At 45.5% G+C, this 22,753-nt stretch overlaps 1 long non-coding RNA gene across 1 annotated transcript; it reads right to left on the bottom strand.

Moving 5' to 3' along the window:
- Positions 1–1,487: 1,487 nt before the first annotated feature.
- Positions 1,488–12,785, bottom strand: LOC112840745 (uncharacterized). Its single transcript, XR_012374480.1, has 3 exons — positions 12,337–12,785; positions 1,731–1,879; positions 1,488–1,627 (listed from the first exon to the last, which is right to left on the bottom strand). It is a non-coding gene; the product is annotated as an uncharacterized lncRNA (long non-coding RNA).
- Positions 12,786–22,753: the final 9,968 nt, after the last annotated feature.

Below are 22,753 nucleotides of genomic sequence, written 5' to 3'. Positions count from 1 at the left end.
CATTTGTTCACTAAGTGCCCTGGGCCAGTCGCCTGGCCCCCAGGCTCTGGGTATGGAAGCCAAGGATGTGGGGGTTAAGTGACGAAAGCGTGTGAAAGCTCCTCAGGATATGGTCCTTGCTGTGCGCTTGTAGACCCCTCAAATCCTTCTTGTGGACTAAGGGATGATTTAAGTCAATCCATAACTGACACATTTACAATTATTTTAATTAGTCCAGGAGGGGTCTCGAGGTTAAACTGCTCAGCAAGCAGGATTGGGAAAGCGCCTGGAAGCTGGGCCATGGGCCAGGAGACGGTACTCCTCCGGGAGCTTGTGAAATCTGTTTTGCCTAGAGATTTTGGAGAAAGGGTTAGATTGCTCTCCTGGGTTGGCAGGGCTACAGCAGGGAGAGGGGCGTGTCCCTGGTGGCTGCAGGGATCCTATAAACCACTAGGCTTCCCTTCCTTCCCTCCCTCCTGGGAATGCAACTGAAGAGCTGCTCCCCTCACTGGCCACCACCCCTCCAGCTTCCCAGGACCCACCTCCACATCTCTCTCATACACACATACACACACCACACACACGCCCCAGCCCCCATTCTCAACCCCAGCAGTAGGGCCCTCAACCAGTCCTAAGTAATGGTTCATGTTCCCTTGTTCAGGACCAGTGTTCACAAAACAGACGCTTAGAGTGGATGCAGGGTTTTCTGGGCAATAAGCCCCTCTCTGTCATGTCCATTGCAATATGAGAATTTGCATGGGAGAGAAAGGGGCAGAATAACAGCCCTCAGGAGACTCATTTCAATAAGCATTTAAAGGACAGCGATAGCACTTCGAAGTCAGAGAAGTCATAAGGAATTTCAAAAATTTTTCAGGTAACATTTTAAAATCATGATATATATATATATATATATATATATATATATATATATATATATATATCTCACATTAAAATACTGAAATTCTTGGGTTTGTTTACAAAATGAGATTTAGCATCTCTTTATCTGCATTCCTCCCACTATCCTCAGCAGCATGAGCTGAAGCTGACAAGACTTACCATATTTAAATGGGGCAAGAGGTCTACAGTTCACCACAGTCATACCTGCCCCCCTGGGGCATCATCCAAATGACCTGTCTGGCCTCTTCCTGTGGGTAGTTCGAAATCCCAAGGACTGAGGTTAGAAGTTCTGAAGTCAGTAAATCTGGGTTTTACTCCTGTTTCTACATCACATATTGACTTTGGGGCTTTGAGCAAATTTCTTAACCTTTCTGAGCTTCAGTTTCCTCATCTTAAAAGTAGACATAGGGGCACCTGGGTGGCCTTGTGACTCTTGGTTTTGGCTCAGGTCATGATCTCAGGGTTGTGGGATCGAGCCCCACGTCGGGCTCCACGCTCAGCACGGAGTCTACTTGACATTCTCTCTCCCTCTCCCTCCGCCCCTCCCCTGCTCTAAAATAAGCAAATCAATCTTTAAAAGAATAGGCATAAATTATTTCCTACCCGATGGGTTGTCACAAGGATTGAGACAACGCATTCAGTCTTGTATAGCACATTGCAGTCACTCAGTAAGATTACTGTTGTCACCGTTGTTATAATCACCGTCACTACTGTTATTATTCCTACCCTCACTGGGGTTTCCATGCATGTCCTCGAAAAAGAATTGAACACTGCTTGCTGGTGGTTGCCCACAATCAACCTGAGCACCAAGCGTGGTGCCCCTATCACTACAAGTGCAAAGGTATGGACCATACCTACGCTCAGTAGGAAGGTTAGAGAGGAGGCCTCCGCTTTGGGTGGAGAGACAGCTGGATAGCAAGTTCCCGTCCGCCTTGAAGATTGCGGTATTCATTGGCATAGTTGGCAGCGTTCCATTTCGAGTCATCAGATCTTCACAACAGCCCTACAGACAGATTATTTATCATTGTCCTCAGTGTACAAATGAGGAGACTGAGACTCGGAGGGCACAGGTAACTTGCCCAAGCCCGCAGAGCGGGGGGGGGGGGGAGCGCGCGCGGGGGGGGGGGGGGGGTCAGAGCCCGCGGAGCGGGTGGAGTCAGAGCCGGAAGCCAAGACCTCTGTAGTTGTGCAAACCGGCCTTAAAGTGTAGCTCTCCAAGGGTAAGGCTGATTGTTAAACAAACAAAATGTATGCTTTCCAAATGGATATAGTCCTATTCTCGGGCACCAGGGCATGGTCCGCCGGCCCAGGCTGGACTGAACTGGACTGAACTGGACTGGATTATTTCCTGGAGGCCAGAATCTTAGTCTTTGTCTCCCTAAGTGGCTGTCTCCATAACCGAGCGCAGCACTTCAAGCCTCAGGTCCCTCATCTGGGGAAGGGAAATAATAACCATCCCTAACGCCTATGGTTGTTAGAACACTGAGTGAGTTTCTGTATGTAAAGCTCTTAGAACAGTGCCCACTACCCAGTAAGTGCCATTTCTTTGTTGGCTGTTACTATTCTGTGGGTACTGTCACTGATGCGAACTCCACACTCTGCTCACTCTCCCATCCTGCCTCCCATATCGGAGTGTTGCTTGTTTCACATAAAATCTAATGCAAATGTAAAGGAAGGAAGGGAAGAAGAAGGCTGTGGCTCCGTCCTGGCCCAAGAGAGAGGAGAAAGGTCACCATCCTGAGAATCAGCAGACCTGGTTTCTAGACCCTGCAAATCACTCAGGAAATCTCCTCTCTTCTCTCTCTCTTTTTTTTTAGAGAGGGAGAGAGAGAGAGAGAGAGGTGGGGGTGGGGCAGAGGGGCAGAGGGAGAGGGAGAGAGAGAATCTTAAGCAGGCTCCACGCCCAGCACAGAGCTAGATGCAGGGCTCTCCATCTCACAACCCTGAGATCATGACCCGAGCCAAAATCAAGAGGTGGACCCTTAACCAAACGAGCCACCCAGGTGCTCGGAGAAATCCCTTGTCTCTCTGGGCCTCTGTTTCCTCACTCACTTAACAAAAGGATTGGTTTAGTTATACTGGAGGTTTCCTTCCAATCCTATGACACAAGGAAGCAGGGTGAGAGAAAGGCAACAAGCTTTACCACCAGATGGGCCTGGATATAAACATGGGTTCTGCCACTTCCTTGCCGAGCCTCGTGCTTTTCAAGGATCGGGCTCAGCACCATCAGAACCTTCTCTTGTCCCTCCCTCATTGTGATTCCCTGAAGTCTCCAGTCAAAGGCACATCCACAGTGCCTCAGAGAGAATCCTTGTCCCTGGAGAAGGCAGTGAGCACACTTTTATTTTCCTTCAAGTATTAAGGCCCTCTCATCTTCAGCTTATTTGGAAAGGCAATCAGGACAGCTTGTAGGTGAGTTCCCAGGCACTGCCATTTTGAAAACCCATGAATGATGAGTGCTTTCAAGGCATTCCCAGTGTCACCAGAACCCAGCCAGGAAAACATCACTGCCCTACGTGACGAAGCCCCGCCACCCCTCCTGTTTAGCCGTCTGATGCTCATGCCCCGCAAGACACTTCAGATGAACAGAAAGCCGAGGCAGTGAGACCGAAGACCAAATACAAAGAGCAGAATTCTTAAGCGGCAGACACTACAAGAAAGACACGTCACCAAGAAAACCCAAATCACTTTGAGGGCTCCTGAGCAAGTACAGGGAGAAGCCAGTATGGAGCACTCCACAAGAACCTGGAAATGAACAAAGGCTTTTTTCTGAGCCTGATGATACATAGTCATTAACATTACATCCTCTGAGCAGGATGTCTGGGATAATCCAAAACTAGCTTTGTTCAACCTGCTCTGTACTTCAAGCTACCCTCTCCCCTCATAAAAATCTAAGGTCCGCCACTGGGTAACCAAAAGGCCTCCAGTCATTTCTGTCACTTAAAAAAAGCCTCAGTTCAGTAATTACTTTAAGGAGTCCATGTGATAGTCATAATGTCCAAGTTCATTTAAAGTGATAGCTTCTTCCATTCCCTGGCTTGGACCTGCTTCAGGGTGACCCCCTGTAGTGGGCAGGGGCTATCAGGGTTGGAGCAAGGAAAGGAGAGTGAAGGGCAGGCAGTTCTTGCCTGAACGGTGCCCTTACTGGCTGTGAAGGTGCACCTGGCTTGGCCAATCTTCTCTTACAGGGCACTCTCTTCACTGCTTCTGAAGCCTTCGTGCTAAGGTGGGGGAAGGGGGGCCCCCTGCAATTCTCTTCACCGGGCAAAGACTCCTCCTCTGAATGGTTACTTGTGACCCCTTTCTCAGTCCCTAGGTATCACCTGCAGCTTCTTTCTGCCTATCCCTGACCCCTTCAGGTGCCCTTCATTGTCAACATGTGGACCTACCTGGGCCTGCTCTTTCTCAGGTAACCCACTCCTGGTGCTGAGAAATTCTGGGAAGGCAGCTATCCCAGGTCCAGCACTGGACCTTTGCTCCCCGGTCTGTGCAGTACTGCACCCTTTAGATTTATATAGTGTGAGTTGGGGCTTAGGGCAAAGTGTATTCCATGCTCCACAGAAATATATGGAATTCTCTGAGTGGCCGCATGGAAGCCTTCCGCTAGACACATGAAGGGCAAAACTGGGGCTCGAAGCTCACTGAGGGGTCACTCCAGAAATCCTCCCCAATTTTCCCTAGGCCACTATGATTCTTTAAAGCCTGGGGTCTATGAATACTACATCTGACCAATCTCAGCTCTATGGGTCTCACACTTCACTTTGGAATTAGCAACACAGGACATACTTTCTCACAGAGTTTTAGCAGAAACAAAGAAAAGAAGGGTCACTTTTTTTTTAAGATTTTATTTATTTATTTGACACAGAGAGAGAAAGAGCACAAGCAGGGGAGTAGCAGAGGGAGAGGGAGAAGCAGGCTTCCCTCCAAGCAGGGAGCCTGATGCGGGGCTTGATCCCGGGACCCTGAGACTACAACCTGAGCCGAAGGCAGACGCCTAATGACTGAGCCACCCAGGCGCCCGAAGTGTCACTTTTTAACCTCTGTGACACAACAACCCAAAATTGAGCAGGGCAGAGTCAAAGTGGCTCATGGGTCAGCAAGATTTGCATGTAATCACAAATATTTCATTTTCTAAAGAAAGAATGTGTATGTAAAACATAATGTTTGACAATAGTCAATGTTGGATAGTAGATCAGTGGGCACTTGCTATGTTTTTTTTACAGATTTATTTATTTTAGAGAGAGAGAGAGTACACTCAAGCAGGGGAAGGGGAAGAGGGGGAGGGAGAGGGAGAGGATCTCAAGCCGACTTCCCACTGAGCATGGAGCCTGACTGTGGCTTGATCCCGTACCCCGGAGATCAGGCTCTGAGCTGAAATCAAGAGTTGGATGCTTAACAACTGAGCCTCCCAGGCACCCCCCCCAGTGTGCATGCATTTAATTTAGCAGTGTGGTAGGCAAAAAAGGTTCCCCAAAGATGTCCACACCCTAATGCCCGGAACTTACACAGCAAAAGAGTGATTGGAGGTGTGCATAAGTTAAGGATCTTGAGATGGGAGCATTATCCTGGATGGTCCAGGTGAGCCTGATATAAGCACAGGTGAAAGGAGTCAGGGGAGTCAAGGAAGGAGCCCAGGGAAGTAGGAGCCCAGGTCTGAGTGCTGCTGTTTCCTGGCCTTGAAAGTATGAGGGGCCATGAACCAAGGAGTATGGGCAGCCTCTAGAGCTGGAGCTTCCAGATATAACACAGCCCTGCCAACATCTTGATTTTAGCCCAGTGAGACCCATTTCAGATATCTGAGCTCAAAACTGTAAGATAAATTTGTGTTGTTTTAAGCCATTAAGTTTGTGGTAATGTTATAGCAGCAATAAGAAACTAATATAAGCAATTTCAATTAAATCTATTCAATAAAGAAAAGGAGGGAAAAAAAGAGAAAGTGGAAAGGAAAAATAAAATACAATATAAAGATGTTTAAAAGGACAGCAATTCTGCCTGCCCTCCTGCCAACAGGGTGTGCCCAGAACAGATGTGAGGTGGGTCCATGATGCTGCTTCCGTGTTTGGTCTCAGTTGTAATGTGAGCATCATGCCACACTTATGGTTTCACGAGATTTTCAGGGACAGTGGTAACTGTGTAGCTTTCCACATCTTCTTGATTTTGGAACTTGAGTCCTACGCAAGTGCTGCTGTTCTACTGGAATTGAACGGGAGTTGAGTCTAGAGGTTCAGAGCTTACGCCATGGAGTCAGAGAGACTGGAGTTGAGCCCCTCCTCTGACCCTTATGGCTATGTAACCTCAGACAAATACCTTACCTCCCCTGGCCTCAGTTTCCTCACCTGTAAGATGGAGAAATAATGGCCCCTTCCTTCTACTGCAGTAAGGGTTCAATCAGACAATGTGTATAGAGAGCCTGGCATGCAGTAACCTCCTAATAAATGATCACAGTTAGTACAACTGGAATTATTACTGGGATTGTTTCTGCTATTGGGATGGAATTGCCCTCCAAAGGCTCATTTGCCTCCTGGATAATTTGCCTGCCTCCAGTACCCCTTGCACAAGCTCATTATTAAGCTTCCTAATCTTGTTTGTTTAGTAGGCAAAGTCTTACAAGAAATGGGGTCCTGTGGGGAAAATAATGAAAAGAGGGTCCTTGGTAGAGAAAAGGATGTGTATGAAGGACCCCATTACTTTACAAATATAAGTCAACTGACACACAAAAAGGGGAGCTCATGTGTTCAAAGACAACACCGCAGGAGAGCAGACAGATATAGGGCTAGGGCCCTTTGGTTTCCCAGCATCTTTTCCAGCATGGTGCATACACGCAGACCATGTCTAGTTACACAGCTGCTTCAAAACTACAAAACCAGACTCTTCAGATCAGTGGTGACCCTGTTTCAAAGTAGGGTAAGCATGCATATTCCTTGTTTTGTCCCCTAGTGATTTGTATATCTCCACCCCCCCCAGACCTGTTCAGAAATGCAAATATCAAATATCAAATGTCACATATAAAAAAAGAGTGTCTTTTCCGAATCTCCAACATTCCAACTTTTTTTTTTAAGATTTTATTTATTTATTTGACACAGAGAGAGAGAGACAGCGAGAGAGGGAACACAAGCAGGGGGAATGGGAGAGGGAGAAGCAGGCTTCCCGCTCAGCAGGGAGCCCGACGCGGGGCTGGATCCCAGGACCCTGGGATCATGACCTGAGCCGAAGGCAGACGCTTAAGGACTGAGCCACCCAGGCTCCCCACATTCCAACATTTTTCACACCATTACTTTTTTTCCTTGCAGAAATCTATTGTAAGACCAAAGAGACAAAAATTTTTTAAACCACCAAAAATAACAATAAAGCAAACAAACCTTTTCTAAAGAAAGGATCAAATTAAAAAGCAGTCCTTGTAGCCAATGATGAGAGCTCCCTTCTAGAAAGTATCCTTTCTGCCCCCACCCCAAGTTGTCAATGACACAGCATTGGTTCTCAGGGAGGGCGAGTCTTTGGCCTTTCCTGCTGAAATTTGGGAATAATCCTGAGTCATTTTGGGCCAAATTTGGTGAATGTGCTGAATGGCCAAGTGGGAGAGAGTGAATACCCCTTGGACTGTAATGGAAGAAGAGGGCTGGGCCTGAAGATTTCTGTGAGAGGCTTAGAAATGAGTCCCCGCCTGGGAGAAGCTGGTCCCCAAGAGGGAAGAAACCCCACAGTTTTGAACAATGTTAAAAACTTTGGAATTTGTTTTTAACTTGGAGAAGAATTTAAAAAATAATACCGACATTTGCTGAACGCTTAATACATGACTTATACATACATGTATAATATACATAAATGTGTAATCCTCCTAGCTACCCTTTTAAGCAGATATTATTAATTATTATCACTATTGTTTTATAGACGAGGAACCTGAAGCTGAGAGAGGTTAAATAACTCACTCAAAGTCATATAGTTAGGAAAAGGGGAAGCAGGACTTGAACCCAGATCTCATGGGGTCCAAAGCTCATGCTCTCAATCTCTACACAGCTCTGCATGTAGAGCTTCTACAAACCACACCCAGGGGGGGACATGGACTGAAGAAGAGAAGGAAGAGAACATCTTAAAACTTTATGGACATGTCTTGATGTCTCTAGTTGTCTGCTGCATTCATGTATTCAACAAATAAACCTGAGTCCCTACTTGGCTTGAAACCAGGTGATTAGCATGAAGTCTTGAGAGGTGAGCCAGGCAAACCCAGTCTCCCCATGGCCTCTTGGGCTGAGAGTCCAGAGAGGGCTATGGACATGACACATGGAAGCATTTTAAAAGAACAGCAACACGATCCTCGATTTTCACTTAGGAAAGATCGCTCTGGCTACAGGGAATTAGATATGACTCCCTCAACACCAGGTTCAAATGAGAAAAACAACAAAACCGCAACTTGTATGAATGAGGGCAACCCCTCCCTCCTCTACCCCTCTTAGCATTTTGTTTTTCCCTTTTCAAATGTCAAACAAAGTTGTTTTCCTCTGGTTTATGGGCCTGTTGTCACGATTACACTGTAAGAACCTTGAGGTCAGAGTTTGTCCAATTTTGTTTCCCCAGCAGCAAGCAGATTGCCTGGCACGTGATTGGTTCCACAAGAACTTTTGTTAAATGAGCAATGGCTCATTCCCGTGATGCTGAATTACATTCATTGCTATTTAATAGATGAAAAAAAAATCTAGTCCAGAAAAGGCTTTAAATGGTGGGAGAAAATGATTCTTTATGCACATCCTCTAACCAACAGTCCAGAGCACACTTTTAGCCTCCAGGCCTTAGTGAAATATTGCTATTGTTTGCTATATGGTCACTAATGTCAATCAGATGGAAAGGTCCATTGGAGACTGGCAGTGTAGGGGATGAGTCTGTGTTGATCCTACTATTGGTCATTAATTCCATGCTGAAGTACTTAATTAATGGCAGCTGATTGCTCTTTGAAGTAGAGTAAAAATGATACCATTTAAATATAATAAAGTGGAAAACTGTGTGTGTTTATTGTTTCACTTGCAAAGCCAATTCTCAGAATTTCTTTCCTTTTAAAAAACCCCTTTAATATGTCAAGAGGCTAAGGAGGAAATTTAAGTTAATCAAAAATTACGGTAAGAACCAAAATGTCAGCATAGACACAGCTTCTCATTTGCTTATTGTTGATCTTAATTAAATACTACATATGTTCATATTTTTAAATTACATATGTATTTTAATCTATTCCCTTCCCAGTTTACAATTCCAGTTTTTATTCTGGGAACTTCTTATCTTGTATCCATTACTTTGGGAGGTAGTCCAGTCTCAGATCTTAGCAATTGCCTGGACACCAGGGCCATCTCCTCTATGGGAATGAATGGGAATATGTTCCTTCATTTATTCATTTATTCGTTCATTCATTCATACATTCATTCAGGAGCACACCTCTTTCCCAGGTGCTAGCTTAGCATCTGGGGACACAGAGCTGAGTAAGACACAGTCCTTGGAGGGGGGGCCTGGGTGGCTCATGGGGCGCCTGGGTGGCTCAGTCGTTAAGCGTCTGCCTTCGGCTCAGGTCATGATCCCAGGGTCCTGGGATCAAGCCCCGCATCGGGCTCCCTGCTCGGTGGGAAGCCTGCTTCTCCCTCTCCCACTCCCCCTGCTTATGTTCCCTCTCTTGCTGTGTCTCTCTCTGTCAAATAAATAAATAAAATCTTAAAAAAAAAAAAAAAAGACACCGTCCTTGGTAGAGAGTCCATAGTCTGCCAGAGAGAACAGACCAACTGGACTCATGTTCTGTCATTATTTAGAACACTTTCTAAATGGGAAAAATTACAGTGAAAATAATCACGTCATGCCTGGTAGATTCAAAATGCCAATGCCGATGACATTCAGTCCACGTCATACTTTCCCCTTTTTGATGGCATTGCCAAAAATACAGAAAAGTTGTAATCCCGGACTACCTCCCTGGAATGCGGAAAGGATGCAATACATAAAGGATGTGAAATGCTTTAAAACCTATAACGTGCTGTTCCATAAGGAAGAACAATCTCAACAGCAATTCTTGTGAGGGACTCTAGAGCTCGTGCAGCGTTGTAAGTTCCTTTACCACATACAGTAGGCTGGGCTGAAAAACGTCTCTCCCATTTTTCAGGTACAAAAAAGGCAGGGTGACCGAGGGACTTGCCCATGATGCACAGTTTATGGGTTATAATTCATAATAATTCTGCTTGTTACCATCTCCCTGATTTAATCAGATGTAGTATTTTAAAGCCTGCAGCTCAAAGCCTGGTGCATGACAGGTGTGCAATGAATATTCCTTGAAACTGATTTCCACTAGCAGTTTTGAATATCGCTCTACAACCCCAATCCTCTCTCCAAGTGATAGGTGTCTTTCTGGGAACATTGTGGAAGAGAGGAATAGAGAAGGATGTTTGACCTCCTTCCAATAAGCCAGTGATTGTCCACTCTTTATAGCAGTATGTCATGATCTGTAGTGAAGTGTAAGTAATTTTTACTAATAATAGCTCATAACACCATCTGATTGATGTTTGCTAATGATTTACTTTTTAAAATTAGAGCAGATTCATGGTTACACCTATAAAAAATGTTTCTCTCGTTCTCTCTCTCTGTCTCTGGTGTTCAAATGTGCTTTTTTGGAGGAAGACGAGGGGTGAAGGTATAGCCAGGCAACAGTGGGAGTCGAGTGTCTTTGTCTGGACCAGGCTGGTCCCTGCTCACCCACCAACCAGCACTCTTGGTCATGGGGTGAAGGAAGAGGCCTGGACAATGCAGAATAGGTACTGGCAGAGACCCATCTGCAGAGGATAACCCTGTGTGTTGGCCAAAGGGCATCAGAGAGATGGCTTGCTCCTTGGCAAGTAGCAGAACGAGACGGTGGGAAGTTCAGCCACAAGCAGCAGGATCTTGGTCCCCAGTGAGTCACCCCAGCATGGCTGGCAGCCTCAGAAGCCGCCTCCAGCTCTTCTGTGGGGACAAGATTGGCAACAGCTGGACAGGATGACAAGGAGGCAGAGTCCCAGTCAAATGTGGGGAATGTGGGGCATCAGGGACCTAGAAGGCTAGAGGGGAAACTGAGGCAGATCAGTAAAAACAGGACTGAAGAATGGAGAAATGCTGACAGAATGCGGCCAGTTGGGTACAGACTCACCTTGTAAAACTATTCCCAGGATCTTTGGCAGCAAAACTAACTCTAGACTCATCTACCGATGGAGAAAGCCGTTACCATCCCCCTCAGCCAGGCAGGCTGAGAGCAGGATGTAGACTCCCACCTGCCACCTTCTGACCTTCTCTAGTCTGTACTGACATTCTCCACACCCAGCACACTGCTCCCTCCCTGGCAGTGCCTTCTCCTCAATCCCCTGTTGGATCTTCTATTTCTGGGTTCTTATCTTTTCCTTTTTCCTGCTTCACTTCCTTGTTTGGGGGAAAAGGCATCCTCTGGGAGCTTCCTGGGACGAGGTACATGGCAAGGAAAATGTTTCAAAGCCTTGAATGTCCAAAAAGATCTTCATCCCACCCCTACAGATAGAATCCTGAGTTGGAAGTACAGTCGACCCTTAAACAACACTGGTTTGAACTGTGCAGGGCCACTTATAAATGGATCTTTTTCATAAATACTGCGTAGTACTAGAAATATATTTTGTCTTATGATTCTTAATAATGTCTTCTTTTCTATAGCTTACTTATTTTAAGAAGATAGGATATAATACATAAACATATAAATTATGTGTTAATTGACTGTTATTGGTAGGGCTCTGGTCAAGAGGAGGCTATTAATAGTTAAGTTTGGGGGGCATCAAAAGTTATATGCAGACTTTTGACTGTTCGGGGGAGAGGCAGTTGGTACCCTAACCCCCGGGGTTGTGCAACTGTACTTCCCTCAGATTTTGAAGGGCGTCACTCCACTGTCTACCATTTCCCAGTGTTGCCATTGGGCAATCCAAAGACTTCCATATTCCTCATCCCTGGTCTGGATCCAACTCCTCTCTGGAAACTTGTAAGATCTCTTTGTCCCCAGTGTTAGAATAGAAATTTTGCAATAATGTGCCTCAGGTGAGTGTACTTTCATCCATTGTTCTAGGCGCTCGGTGGGCCCTTAAATCTCAAAACTTGTGTCCTTCAATTCCGGGAGACATTCTTGAAGTTTTCTCTTTTTTTTTTAAGATTTTATTTATTTATTTGAGAGAGAGAGAGACAGAGATAGCGACAGAGATAGCAAGAGAGCGTAGGCGGGGAGGAGAGGGAGAAGCAAGCTCCCCGCCGAGCAGGGAGCCCGATGCGGGACTCAATCCCAGGATCCTGGGATCACAACCTGAGCAGAAGGCAGACGCTAACCGATGGAGCCACCCAGGCGTCCCTTGAACTATTTAATTGATGACTTCCTTACTCATTTTTGTGTCTTCTCTTTCTGGAATTCCTATTAATTAGATAGAGAATCTCCTGTCTGTCTTCCCATTGACTTACCTTTTCTCTCATACTTTCCATTTCCTTGGGGTTTTTCATTTTGTTTTTTTGTTTTTCTCTACTTCCCGGGGGCACTCCCCATTTTTGTCTTCCAACCCTCGTAATGAGTGTAACTTTCCTGAAAGTTTTTCTTTGCATGTTTCTGCTGCCTATGTGGACTCCACCTCTTCGAAGTCCTTTTACTTGGTTCATTCTGTGTCCTCTTTTCACACTTGAGGCTCACTAGGTGTCAGCCAGTATTTAAGAAGTAGAGATGAAAAGATGGGTGAGCATGCAGGCGGGGCTTGTCAACATGAGCGTTACTGTGAGGAGAGCAGCCTGACCTTTGTGTTGGCAAACCCTGTCGTGGGTCCCTTTAGTTCTTTCTTCTTGGAACTAGTCAGGTTCTCCAGAGAAGATCCTCCCAATGCCTTGGGTGGGAGGCACATTAATGGTCCCCCAAAGATGTCCCTGTGCTAATCCCTAGAACCTATGAATATGTGACCTGGCATGTCACAGAGGGCTTTGTAGATATCATTAAGTTAAGGATTCTGGGATGGGGAAATGAAGCTGGGTTATCCAGGGGACCCACTACAATCATAATGGCCCTTGTTAGAAGGAGGCAAGAGACTCAGAGTGAAAAAAAGGAGCTGTGACTCCGGAAGGAGAGGTCGAAGTGATGAGAGGCCATAGTCCAAGGAATCCAGGCAGCCTGTAGGACTGGAAAAGCCAAGGCAAACGGAACCCTCCCAGGGCCTCCAGAAGGAACACAGCCCTACCGACACCTTGATTTTAGCCCAGCCCTTCCTCCACCTTGATTTAGTTCAGCCCAGAACTGAAAGATCATAAATCTGTGTTGTTTAGTAATTAGAGCAACAATGGAAATCTAACAGCCTGACGCTGGGAGCTGGGCATGGGGGTGGCCTTGGCTTTCAGCAGGCAGATATGTGCTCAATGTCTTTGTGTTCAGAGTGGTCCCTGCCTCAACTGTACCTGGAGTCGTTCAGTCCAGAGAAACTGTTGAACACTCATCCTTTCTAGAAGATAAATGTCTGGTTTCTGCTGGGATAGAGAGGAAGGGTAATCTCCCAGAAATGTGAAGCGAGGGAGAGGGTCTAGGGATCTACTTGCCCCCCTCCCCTGGGTTCCAGCTGTACCTGGAGCTGCCAATCCCTGACCACCTGCGGGTCGTCAGGCCAATTTAGAGCTTTTTCCCACCACTGACTCCAAGCCGGGCTTTCTCCAGTCTATTGTCACGTACTTGGCAGCCACTCAATCGCTCTTCTCTTCTCTCCCATTCTCCCTGTCTTCACCCGATTGCGTCCTTCAAGCAAACTCAAACAAACAGAAGAGTCCTCTGGTTTTAGTCGAGTGTCTGAGGGAATAAAGCTAGCCCCTGCGCTTGTCTGCCACCTTCACTAGGGAGTCTTCCCCTCACACTTCCTCCAAGTTCAAAAATCTGAGCCCGTGTAGGGAAGCCACACAGAGCTCACACCCCCCTCTCCTTCAGAGTCCCTGTCTAAGGCCCTTCCTCCTGACTCCTGTCACACTGGCTCTGGGGGGGTTCAAGGCTGTGTCCCAGAATGGCTGTGGTAGTGATGAACATAGGACTTCCCTACACCTTGTGAACAGCCACTGTTCTTGACCCCCCAAGTCCCCTTGCCCCCCAGCCACCCTGGCCACTGCAGATGCTCCTTGGCTGCCCTGGTCTGTGAGGGCAGCCATAACAGATACCACAGACCAGGTGGCCTGAACAACAGAAGCTCTTCTCTCACGGTTCTGGGGTTGCAAGTCCAAAATCAAGGCGTGGACAGGAATGGATTCTTAGAGGTCTCCCTCCTTGGCTACCAGGTGCCCCTCCACCCCCCCACCCCCCCTGCCTCTTCAGGGGGTCGTCCATCTGAGCACACCCCGGTGTCTCCCTCTGGGTCCTAATTGCCTCATCTTGGTTACAAGAACATCAGTCAGATTGGATCAGGACCCATTTTAACTAAATCCCCTCTGTGAAGATCCTGTCTCCAAATACAATCACATTCTAAGGTACTAGGAGTTAGGACTCCAACATGAATTTGGGGTGGACACCATGTAGCCCATATCACGGGCCCCGCCCCCCTGATTCTGGCCCAGGACTCTGACTGCCCTGTGTCCCTGCCGTAACCGCGGTCACACATCCGGAATAGCAGCTCTGCACCTGCCACGTTATTCATTTCTCCTCGCAGGCCTGAGCTATGAAACCAGTCCTGCCAAGACAGCCACAGACCCAGGCCCCCTACCTTGGAGCATAATGGGAAACTATGAAGCCCTTTGTGTTTGGTGTCATATTTTTGTGTCCCCGTTGCTAAAAATATTTTTAAATAAAAATGAAAACAATATATACTGTATGCATGTATTGTATAGGACTCTAAAAGAAAAATTTTCATTTATTCCCTTGAAGGTTTGGCCTACTTCTGTTCACATTTCAAGTTTCCGTTAGAAAAGGAAGTAAGAAATCCTCAGACAATGGCTGTTGAAACCCTAATTAGATGGGCCTTAAAAAACGTCCACAGAGGGTAGAAACCTTCATGGGAGAGCATGTTATGGTGGATAAAAGCAGAGGTTTTGGAATCAGATAGAACTGCATTTAAATTCTGCTTCTACCACTCACTCACTGTGACCTTGAGCAAACCGCTAAACCTCTTAGTTTCCTCATTTGTAACCATACATGGCTCATGAGGCCGCTGTAAAGATACATGCAGCGTCTACACAAGGTCTGGACAGGAGAGTGCGCTCCTCCATCCCCTCCCCCTTGGACCACTGACCTGCTGAGATCTACACAGCACCCCACCAGCCAGACCCCTCCCCACCTCTGTGCTTAATAAAATCCCCTTTCACTCAGGAAGAGTGTTTGTGCAAATCCTATGTTAATAGATTCCTTTGGCCAATTCACCAGGCAGGTTTTACATTTGAAAGAATATTTGACAGTTTCTCTCAGCCTTTCTCAGGCTGCGCCCCCCCTCCCCGCGGGGAAGGTCTAGAAACCTCTCAGGATTAACTTCTGGCTTTCAACCCTCAGACCAGCTCTGAGGTTCACCAGCTTCTCCCTTCTTCCCTTCCTCCGCTCCCCCCCCCCCAAAGTAGGTAAAAGTAACCTGCTGACAAAAGTTTGGGGAAGAAATTTAGAGGGGAAGGAGGAAGAAAATGAGTATTTACTGAGCACATTTTTTTTTTTTCTGTGAGACACTTGACATCAGTTACTTTATTTAGTCTTCCCATCCACTGGTGAGGTAGACATTCCTTCTCCCCACTTTACAGGTAAGAAAACTGAGACGCAGAGAGGTGAATTAACTAGAGCAAAGCCACACTAAGTGACAGAGTGAGCTGCAAGGTGTCAGTGAGACTGAATCCAAGTCCAGGGGTCTTTCCAGTTTTCGAGCTACCCCCCACCCCTGGCTCCTCAGGTCTCTCTATGGTATCTCTCTCAGATGTTCCCCAGCTCCCCTCTTAGCATCCAGGCCTTTCTCTTTGTGTTATGGTTCCTCGCAACCATGTCTTCTCTCCTTGATTCTTTGAAGGCAAGAGGGGTGCCTGATTCTTTTTCCTACACGTCCTCCACAGGGCCAAGCACAGAGTAGGCACTTAGGATGAGTGTTCAATGGATGAAGAGCTAACAAATGCACATATAGATCAATAGGCAACATATCTATGAATAAATGAATCTGGAAATGAATGAATGGATGGATGGAAGGATGTAAGACAAAGTGACTGTATGCACATTGATGGAGGGCGTGGATGGCATGAATGAGTCATAGGTGAATGATTGAATATGTCAATGAGTGTGTGAATTAGCGATTCAATAAGTATATAGATGAGTGAATGAATACTGAATAGACAAATGTATGAGTGTGAATGAATAAATTAATACATAAAATACATGATATAACATAAGGAGAAGTGAATGGATGAATACATGAATGAACCGGTGAATGCAGACATGTGGGTATGATGAATGAATGAGTGAATGAGCCAACAAACGGGGCAAATGAATACCTTCCTTATTTCCCCCAGGACTGCCCCGCCCCCTTGAGTGTGCCCAGTGATCAGAAAACCTAAGATTCAGGGGCGCCTGGGTGGCTCAGTCGTTGAGCGTCTGCCTTCGGCTCAGGTCATGATCCCGGGGTCCTGGGATCGAGCCCCGCATCGGGCTCCCTGCTCCGCGGGAAGCCTGCTTCTCCCTCTCCCACTCCCCCTGCTTGTGTTCCCTCTCTCGCTGTGTCTCTCTCTCTCAAATAAATAAATAAAATCTTAAAACAAAAAAAAAGAAGAAGAAGCAGGACCACGAGACAAGCTGATTTAAAAAAGAAAGAAAGAAAAAGAAAACCTAAGATTCAGAGCACCATTTGAAATTCCAAGAGGCAGCATTCAAGTTGAGGCTAAAGGTCTGAGGGTTGGAATGACAGCTAGTGGCCTTCTGTGCACGGAGAATATGTTTGCTGGGAGTCCCCTGTCCCAGCTGCCACATCTCCTAAGAACTGGGCGCCAAGTTGTTCACTCACAAATAGGAGCTGTGGGCAGTGCTCCGGGCACTTCCTGGCTGGGCTGGGCTCATCCCCTTTGCCCTCCTCCACACTCCCACCAAACCCCGCACTCCACCCCCAGCCCAGAGCACAAGCAGGCAACCCCAGGCAAGGAAGTTGATTCTTAGCATCCAAGAACAGCCTCCTTTAATGAAGAGTCTGCTGCAATATCTTCGCGCCGGGCAGCAACTCACATGTTCGATTACAACAGGCTGAGCCACTCCACACTCCCCAGTGCCAGGGCTCAGGGAATGAGGGAGGGGAAAAAACACCTAGACGCTGAGCAAGAACACACATCCTGACACAAGCAGCCCCGAGGTCCTGGCTCTGTCCAGGTCAAAAGAGCCTCAACACTTCTTGCCAAAGAGCCCAGCGTCTTAACTAATGCCCCTGCCTGCCTGTCGCTGACGGATGCTCTCCTTTGCTTCTTTTTTCTCCACTTCAGAATCGGAGCCAAGGCAGGGTTTGAGTGACTGACACCTTCTCCCCTCTTGGCCCTGGGAGCTGATTCATTGAGGACTGTGGCAAACCGGTATTTCAGGTCCCCTTGGCAACCCTGGTGCCCTGTCTCCTGAGGAGGATTGCAAGGATTGCGTTTCTAAAGGACCCTGAGGAGACCAGACTTCTGGGTGAGAATCAACACCTTCCTCTTTGTTTCTTTGCTGCCACATTCAACGTGGGTTGCTGTTTCAAGGCTAAAAGGTTGATTGGGAGGAAAAGCTGTCCTGGAAGTTAGGAAGGACACGGAAAGGGGAAGGCTATGTTCTGCAGCTGGGTGGGGGTGGGGGCTAGGGGAGGGCACACCATAAAGATTCCTAGGAATACTACTTCCCACTTTCAGTGTTCCCTCTTGTCACTGCTTGTCTTATGATGCAACCTTAGAGTAATGCCAGCCACAGGAGGTCAGGGTGCCCGGTTGGCCTCAGACTTTTGTCAGTCATTGAATTACTCATCTCAGCTCTGCTCAGCTCTGCTCATGCACCCAGAGATGTCCTTGCTCACAGCCACAGATGGGAGGCTGGGGAGGGGTCCTGGGCAGTCCACGCAGAGATTGAGGAGGGAGGGCAGTAGCGTTCAGTGTGACATCCTTCATCTCTGCTTCAAAACTCTGTATTTTTTCAGAAAGGGCTTTGAACAGAATCTGGGAGGTCTACATACCTATTTCCATACCCACCCCCGCTCCCCCAGCTCAACTTTGTGGCTTGTTTAAGGAGGAGAGTGGAAGAGGGTGGAGGCGGGAGGGGACAGAACTTGGCCTCGGTGACTAACTCCAAACAACAGCCACCGACAAAGATAGTGATGTGCAAATTACTGATTTTTATTGGACACTTTGGGGAATATAGTTGTTTGTCGGGAAATGAAAGAGAATGTTTGTGCTTATAAAATTATATGGAAAATCGATGCAGTGTTAAGTATATTTTTCAGTTATTTGAGTCAAGGACTATTCTCCAGCCAATTCTAGCAGGCTCTAAGGGAGTCAGAGATGTCCCTAAGCACAGCCAAGTGGGCCGAGCAGAAAGGTCAAGCTGCCGTTTATTGCCACACTTTTTCCCTGGGGAACTGCCCAAGTGGGCATGAAGTGACATGGGCCAGGCAGAGTCCCCGGTGCGGTCATTAGACTTCAGTTACCAACATCAGTGCCGAGGCCATGCTAGACAGAGTGCTCTGAAGTCTAGAACTCACCTCTAGTTTTCTTGTGCTCCAACCCAGGGATTCTGAGCACTGACTCCCTGTCCCGGGGGGGGGGCGAGGAAAGCAGATACACGCTATCTGAAATGTGAGAGAGAGTGGGAGCTCCAGCTTGTCTCAGTGGCTTCCGAGTTGTCAACGATCGTAAGTGGGGTGCTGGGTGCTTGGTCCTCCTAAGTGGCATCTGTGGGTCTGTCCAGCTCTGGACCTTGGACAAGGACAAGGCCCCGTGAAGGAGGACATAGGAACAGCCAGGGCATCCGCTCCTTTGCAAAGCATTTGTCATTGCATTATCACTGAAGATCTTTGACAGGAAGGAATGAATAAGATTAAGAAACCAAGCAAATTAGACAGAACTTTTAGAAGCTCAAAGATTGATAGGCAAGGAGTTACCAACAAAACACCCACTTATTACTATAAATCCTTTACCAGACGGTATTACAATTATTTTGACACTGAATTGGGAACCAGACAGTCTGCTCTACCCTTCTCTGCTGTGTGGCTCAGAGCAAGTTACTGACCTCTCTGGCCTTCCTGGCCCATTTATCTGTATACTTTATTATAAGAAGCTCCTTAAGATGTCTTCCTGCTCTAAATCCTGTGATTCTATGATAAGAAGTTCTTACTGATTAATAGAAATGATAGTTCAGGGAATGGAGAACACTCCTGGGCTGATGGTGGTACAAATTTGGGTTATGTCACTTAGTAGCTATGTGTCTTAGTCATGTCACTGAACCTTCCTGGGCTCTGGTTCCCTCGTTTGAAAAATGGTTTTGTGAGTTTGTTTTTCTCATAACAGACTTGCAGTGAGAATTAAACGTCATAATGCATGCCAAATATTGAAGGCAGTGCCTGTCACATCAGATACATGTTGGCTATTGACATTACAAAAGTAGATGAAGAAAACAACACATTTTAACAAAGTATCCTACTGCTCAAAACACTTACAGGAACGGTTGTAAAAATAAATAAGAAATCTCAACTAATTATTATCAAAGACCAAAATGATACTTTATAACTTCATGCTAGATACAACTGAAGGACTGCATTAAGATATTCACTGCCCAAAAACAGTAAAACAAAAGACAGCATATCCAAATTCCATTATTATTATTTTCTACTCTGGGTCAATTTCACCATCTATGAAATGGGGGCAACAACCAAGGGCTGTTGGAGAATTAACCATTATAATATCTATAAAGGAGCTTTCACACCGTGCTTGAGGCACTTGATAAATGGCACCAGCTATTATGTTGGATTTCTTATTCAGAATCCATAATTAAAAAACAAAAGCCTCAAAGAACAAACAAAATTGAAATCTGTTTCTTTTTAAAAAAAAAAAAGCTTTTATTTATTTATCTGACAGAGAGACACAGCCAGAGAGGGAACACAAGAAGGGGGCGTGGGAGAGGGAGGGGCAGGCTTCCCGCCGAGCAGGGAGCCCGATGTGGGGCTCGATCCCAGGACCCCAGGATCATGACCTGAGCCGAAGGCAGACACTTAACGACTGAGCCACCCAAGCGCCCCTTGAAATCTGTTTCTTAACAGTTTCCCTAATACTTGGGCCCTGTTTTCTCCCCAAGAAACTTCTCATTGCTCATCTTCTTTCCATGTCATTGTTCACTCTTTGTTTTTCCAAAGTGATGGGTGGAGGTAAGTGAGTACATTCCCTGGATTCTACTCAAATATTAAAAATCTCTCAAGGTTCCGGCTATGTTGCAAACACCATACTCAAAGATTTATCTCAGGACCAGAATCTCCTTGCAAGAGGGCAGTGAAATTTGGGGATAAAATGTCCTTGGCGGACAAGACCCTGCCAGCTATGATGACCACGTATGGCAATCACAGTCCCAAACACGTAATAATGAGTATTGGTGGTTAGGATACGAACCACCAATCCCTTAAAAATAAAGACGATGATGGACCTTGTTCTTCTTTTTCTGTTGTTGAAGTATCACTAACATACAATGTCATATTAGTTTCAAGTTTGCAACGTAGTGATTTGCTAATTCTATACATTACCCAGTTCTCCCCATGATAAGTGTAGTCACCATCTGTCACCAGTGTTATTGCAAGATTATTGACTATATTTCCTATGCTGTACTTTTCATCTCTATGACTCATTTATTTTATAATTGGAAGCGTGTACCTCTTAATTCCCTTTACCTATTTCGCCCATCCTCCCACCCACATCCCCTCTGGCAACCACCAGTTTGTTCTCTGTCTTTAAGAGTCTGTTTGGTTTTTGATTTTTTGTCTGTTTTGTTTTTTACATTCCACAAATAAGTGAAATCATATGGTATTTGTCTTTCTCTGTCCTTTTCGTGTAGAAATGGATACAGTATCCATTTTGATGGTTTGAAGGTTCTGCCCTTCAGAACCGCAAACCGTGAGTTAGAGTCCCTGCCTCATGTCGGGCCTGAGGATAGGGAGTTCATGAATGTACTGAAATTGAAGCCTCGGTTTCCAAAAGAGGAGTAAAAAAAAGTTCCAAAGTCTTTTAAAATATACCGATCAAAGTTGGGTAACAGAAATATCTCTACTGTTTATTTTCAAATTTACTTGCAATAGTGTTTGCTGGTCAGCGTTGTCCTGTGGATTTCTCTATGAACCTGTAGGCTGGGCTTCTTCCTTTCCTGGCATGGATAAGCCTTCCTCTCTCTCTCTCCGACCCATCCTCACCCACACACTTAATGAACTACAGTTCTCTTAACTTTATGATGATCTTTCCTCCCATGCGAAAGACAAAGGAGCAACGGGTTAATTTAAAAATTCTTTCTCGAGGAAACAAGATATATTATGATGTCAATTACAAGGAGAGAAAAAAAGAGTAAAACCAAATCAATAAAAATAAAAATACCATTTTTAAGGGTAGAAATACAACAAAATTTGGGTTGTGGTTATCTTCACATGGTGGCTATAATTTTTTTCTTCTCTGTGTTTTTTGTATTTTCTAAATTTCCAATGATGTATGTATATGACATTAAATAAAACATTTTTACAGTTCTAAAAATAATTTTTATATTAAGTAATAGTACTTTTTCAGCACAGCATGTTTCTACTCATCAAGTCAAATTGTAACTAACAACGTTTCACCTTTGTGGTAGCAAATGTCTCCCTGGCATTGTACCCCACTTTTAAGTAAATACCAAAATGCATTTTACATGTTACCATGTCCATGGTGTGATGGCAGTAAACAGGCACCCTCTGACTTGTCTTGTCTTGACTTCAGCTCTAGGTTAAGGCTTAACCTTAGCCTTACCCTTAATGATCCCCTGTCTGACTCAGCAGCCACTCTGTGTTTTGGGCTCTGTGTGGAGTTCTTGGGGACTGAGGTCTTCTGTTGAGACTTTGTTGGTGGGCCTCTAACACAGGTTGCCTACATATTTTCTTTTCTGATTTGTTAATAAAAATGTGAGGAGTTTTTTCTTGACGATCAGGCAATACATGTTTCTTATGGAAAATGTTAAATGTAAGGAAGAAAATAAGACACTGACAATATCATATTTCCTCCACCCAGAAATAATCACTATAGCATCCTTGTGAGTTTCCTTCATCTTTGTGCATGTTCTATGCAAAAGAAACATTTTAAGCAGTTGAGATTATAGTGTGTATATATGTATATGTCACCAGCATGTTCTAATGTCATCATAGCTCTTTGTTATAGCAATGTTTGTGACTGCATGGTAATAACTGGACCGTAATTCATTTGGCCAGTCTTCTTTCCTAGGCATTTAGATCTCCTTACTCCCCAATTTTTGTTAATGTAAATAATGCTGTGCTAAACAGACATAATTCATATTTCCATCTTTGATTATTTCCTTAGTATAGATTGTCAAAATTGCAATTAATGGGTCAAAAACCCTGACATTTTAAGAACTTTTTATAGTAAAAGTAAAAGAAATGCAAAGGGCAACAATAATGAGAGGCAAGTATACATGTATCAAATCGAAAAAAGTGAAAGTATTTCCCATGTGCTTACAAACACTGGGAATTCTTTTCTTTTTCACCACTGACATATTGATACAGAAAAACTAGTGCTTTAATTTACCTTTCTTTGATTTTTAGTGAGATATAGCTCTATTTCATGTTTATTAGCCGTTTGTCTTTGCTATGAATTCATGCCCCTTGTCCATTTTTTCCCATCAATTCATAAAAGATCCATCTCTAATAAAGCTATTAGGCCTTTGTCACTT

Source organism: Callorhinus ursinus, unplaced genomic scaffold (genome assembly GCF_003265705.2).
Source record: "Callorhinus ursinus isolate GAN/ISIS: 27379988/994484 unplaced genomic scaffold, GSC_fseal_2.0 scaffold35, whole genome shotgun sequence".
In the NCBI taxonomy this organism is placed as follows: Eukaryota; Metazoa; Chordata; class Mammalia; order Carnivora; family Otariidae; genus Callorhinus; species Callorhinus ursinus.
Note: the sequence above shows the minus strand (reverse complement) of the source record. Positions and strands in the feature narration are given on the sequence as shown.